The 4,707-nt window shown below is 43.4% G+C and overlaps 1 protein-coding gene across 1 annotated transcript in view; it reads left to right on the forward strand.

The window, feature by feature from the left end:
* Nucleotides 1-1,946: 1,946 nt before the first annotated feature.
* The window catches only part of Adgre3 (adhesion G protein-coupled receptor E3), an 81,366-nt gene continuing 78,605 nt past the window's right edge, over nt 1,947-4,707 (forward strand). Inside the window, exon 1 of the mRNA XM_023716875.1 lies at nt 1,947-1,982. The gene's annotated coding sequence lies outside the window, so the exon portion shown is untranslated. The remainder of the gene's footprint in view (nt 1,983-4,707) is intronic.

Below are 4,707 nucleotides of genomic sequence, written 5' to 3' on the forward strand. Positions count from 1 at the left end.
TTTTCTGAGAGAGACAGCTTCCAAGAGATAGGAGGAGACCAAAACTCCATTGCCAGTGGGCACACTTCTCTAAGGAACTTCTGTAGAGCAAAATCACAAGGTGAACACAGATTCATGAGGTGGATACGTCGGTGAAAACTATGATCAACCAATAAGATGACAAGTATAGCCACTTAGGAAATATTGATCCAGTGGGGAAGCAGGTCATGTAGCAAGTGTAGACAGAAAAGAACAAAGACCTTTTCAGGAAGGGATGGATCAGGAGGCCCTGGTCACCCACCCAGCTGAATGATGTCTAGTGAGACTCCATTGGACCAGGTGGTACCAATTCTAGTATAATCTATTGCTCATCCCTTGGGGAGGCACAGAGGCCTGGCCATTCTGTCTTTATCTTGAGGCCTGGGCTTCCACAGATGTGCCTCCAGCTACAGTTGTAATATAGTTCATCTTCTGCACTGACCCACTCAAGGCCCAGCCTTACATGACTGTCTATATTTCTACCTAATTTAGCTGTCTATATAAACAGCGGTGCTCCTAGCTGCTGTGAGGGGTTGGGACAGTGACTGTTCTGGCTGAAGGGGGGTGTAATGGTAGTTGTGATCGGCAGTAAGAGATACTCTCTCGAGGGTCTATCTCCAGGCCCTCAGTAGGTACTAGTTGTTCTCAACTTGAGTAGGCATTTGTTGGTTGCATTGTTGATCTCACTATTTGGCCCGTGTATGCTGAACTGCTCCTTTGGCCTCATCTCCTGTAGATGTAAAGCTATCCATCTACCCACATGCGTTCGGCATATCTGACACGTAGCAGGTTGGGAGTCGCGTTGTTTACCCCGTATCAGTTGCTGGGACACAATGCCTGACCTGTACGAGAAAAGGTTTGATGCAGGCTCCTGATTTCAGAGATTTCCATTCATGACTGGTTGTCACCAGCACTATCACGGGCAAAAGGTAGGAAGAGGAAAGCTGCTTGCTTTAGGGTAAAGGAACAGGACAGGGGAAGAGAACAAGAAAGGAAGGGGCTAGGGGCAGATATGGCCTGCAGGCCACACTCTGCTGGCCCACACATACATACATACATACATACATACATACATACATGGAGGTGTGTTTTATTTATCTACTTGGCATCATAAAGGGAATCAAGATTACCCGTCATGGCCAAGCACAGTGGCACATGCCTACGTTTGCAGCACTTGGGATGCCAAGTAGATGATTGATTACATTGTAAGGCCTTATTAAGGACAAAGTTTAAGGGGCCAGGGAGATGGCTCAGTAGAATAAATGCTTGCCTGGCAAGTGCAAGGGCCTGAGTTCAATCCCCAGTTCCGCAAAAAAAAAAAAAAAAAAAAAGACAAAGATTAAGAGTCAAGATTTGGGCATTTACCCAAAGCAGTAAGTTGAGGAAGTTATAATAGGGAACTAGATAAAGCAAAGATATCCTGGTATTCTCTCTCTCTCTCTCTCTCTCTCTCTCTCTCTCTCTCTCTGTTTTCCTCTTTCTCTCAATAAGTACAATTTTTACTTAAAACTTTAAAATTATGATTAGCATGTATGAAGTGCACAAATGAATAGTGTTCACTGTGCTGTCTGCACAGTCGCCTGTAGCACACGCTGATCCCCTTCTCAGTGAGAATTAAAAGGCCCCCTTCCCACTTGGATCCCTTTCCTTGGAGAAGACGGGAGTTGACACCACGCCCTTGTCTGGACACCCTGTGGAAGATCATTCCCACTTCCTCGTTCATTTTCTGAGGCATTTTAAGGTGTCCTGCTCTGGCTAATGCACTATTGCAATTACTCTAATGGAGGAAAACTCGTGGGCCGGGCCTTGCATTATAGAAATTCCCCCAAACAAAGCCAGCCTTCACGCCCAACCACAGATCGTTGTGAAACTGGAGCTCAAGACAAGTAGCAAGACGCTTCCTCTTCTGCTAGCACTGCGAGGGCAGCTGAAAGGGTGCGAAGCGAGAGCCTTTCATCTTTAGGGTAAGTAGGTACCCACCCGCTGGAGATTTCTCTTAACGTTTGATGTCACTGTTTTATTATTTTTAAGAATTGCACCTACTGCTGGGGGACAGTGCGATAAGTCAGTGCCTGGGTACAGTGTGTAATGATTCAATTATTTTTTAATTAATTTTATTGAGAAACAAACAGCAATGAGGCAGTTTCAAAACCGATTAGTAGGACAGTTTCAACAATAAATACATTGCATATTGCTGTCTTCGTAGTGGTTATTCATAGTACAAGATGCAGATATGAAATCCTGTCCAAAAACTATTAGTACAATTCTTTCTATTCATTGAATTAAGAGAAAGTAGCTGTATATCTAGCCTAACTATTTTCTATACACAGATACAAAGTGGTCCTTCATTTGTATCCCCTTTTTTGGTTTAGTTTTGTCAGAGATGGGTATTCCATTGCCATTTTCGTAGGTATGTGAATTCAGCAAAATAATCCAATATAGTCCAGTAGTCCATAATAGTAGTGGATTATCCGTAGGACTGGCAGTGTCAGAAGTTGTTGACTTGAGCCTTTTACAGCTCAGCATATTAATATGGCTTTATTTTTTATACCTCACTTTTATACTTTTCTGCTGGGGGGTTAAGACCAAGATAAAACAAGACCTATATAACAAGAAATGTAACTTTTGTATGTAATGATTCAATTATGGTAACATTTAGATTTTCTCAAACACTTATTCTTTTGTGTTGGGAAATGCCAAAGCCTTTTATAGCACAGTTTTTTATAAAATACATAATAATTTTTTTTTTTGCTCCAAATGCCTTCAGGGCAGGTTTGGCTGTCTTGAGTTGTGGGGATCAAACCACAACAACCTGAGCCTGACTGCTTTGTTGAAGCAGCCACTTAAAGAACTGAGCTACGGGGCAGGCCCCCTATAATAAATTTTATAATCTATAGTGTTACTGTTTTTAAGGAGAATAAAAATGGTTAAAAAAATTAGACATGATACACAATTTCACTAAACAAAATAGTAGGACTTCAACGATGGTTGTTATGTGGCCTATTGTTGTCTTCAAATTAGTTGTTCAGATTACCAGGTATAAATGTACAAAACTGGTCAAAAAAATAAATTAAAACAAGAAAGAAAAGTAAGCATTAGCTAGAGATTTTATACCGAAAATGTGTCACTTGTCATCTAGGGTCTCAAAAACTACTCTGGCTTTGGCAGCCTTTCCAAGGAGAACTCTTTTACGTCCTGTGGTCTTATCTCTTGAGGTTGCCACTGAGCACACATCACACTCCTCTTCCACGCTGTGTGGGCGACTGTGCCGTGGTGGGCAGCGTGGCACCTACAGGCGTGTCTCGCCATGCTCAGGTGCCTTGAGGAGCTGAGCACTGAGTGATACAAGGCGAGGTGAGATGACGAAGCTTTGAGAAGCAGAGGCTAAGCCAAATGTTACAGCCAACCAGCTTGTTATTTACAATGAGGACAGCAAAACCTAAAGAGATGTCACAGAAACAGTAGGGAATGGAACGTGAAGACCTGGAAGGGACCCATCTTGGTTACACCAGCGGGCTATCAGGGGACCACTCCCAAAGCACCAGCCCCAGAGCCCCAGAGCCAGCTTCGGGCTTCGTGTGTGTAGGTTTTTCAGTAGCATCAGTGATGTCTCTAGGGCTGTGGAGATAGCTCATTGGTTTAAGCACCTACTGGGTAAGTGCAAGGTCCTGAATTCGATCCCCGGTACCAGAATAAAAAGAAAGTTGTCTGTCTGTTGGGCAGAAAGTCATTGAAGTAAGTGTGTGACGGTGTTGGTCCTCTGGGAGAAAATGCATGCTGGGCGGCTGGGCTTGTTCACACTGATCTGGGTCAAGGCATCTCTGGGTATTCAGGACTGAGAATACCGGATAAGCTAAGTGGTGGGCTGCATGCTCTTATTTTGTCCTAATATAGTGTCAGACTACTAGCTGATTTTAATTTTTAAAAACTTCCATCACAAGAGATGCCTTTACTGAAGTCATGGGATGAATTGGAAACACAAATGTAAACAATCCAGCACAGTTAAATGCCGGGCTCCCAGGGGAAAGGTGTGCGCTTTATCACTGGCCAAAGCAAAGTCACTTACAGGCTGACACTGCGCAGCCAGCGGCTCTGATGCAGGGATGGAGTGACATCTGCTCGGCGGGACATAGTCAGTGCTGCAGTACGCAGAAATAGAAGGCTTACAATTGTAAGGTGTTGGGTGCTTCATGTAGTGCATGACATTTAGTGAAACTTGATCCATCTTTCTCTGTCTCTCTGTGTCTGTCTCTCTCTGTCTCTGTCTGTCTGTCTCTGTCTCTCTCTCTCTCTCTCTCTGTCTCTCTCTCTCTCTGTTGCTCTCCTTATCTCTGTCTCTGTCTCTCTCACTGTCTCGCTGTCTCTGTCTGTCTCTGTCTCTCTGTCCCTCTCTCTCTCCCTCCCTCCCTCCCTCTGATAAGGTTTCTTTTTACATTAGATCATGGCAGAAGGGGAAGCTATGAGGATGTAATTAAGAATAATCCTTCTGACAAAACATAGGGAACTGATTTTCAGGACTGGGGCTATAGCTCAGTAATATAAGTGCCTGCCTAGCAAGTGCAAGGTCTCAAGTTCAATCCCTGGTACCACAAGAAAAAGAAAGAAAGAAGAAAGAAAGAAAGAAAGAAAGAAAGAAAGAAAGAAAGAAAGAAAGAAAGAAAGAAAGAAAGAAAATTGTTTTTCAATAAA

This window comes from Octodon degus, unplaced genomic scaffold (assembly GCF_000260255.1).
Source record: "Octodon degus isolate 3935 unplaced genomic scaffold, OctDeg1.0 scaffold00050, whole genome shotgun sequence".
NCBI classification, from domain to species: domain Eukaryota; kingdom Metazoa; phylum Chordata; class Mammalia; order Rodentia; family Octodontidae; genus Octodon; species Octodon degus.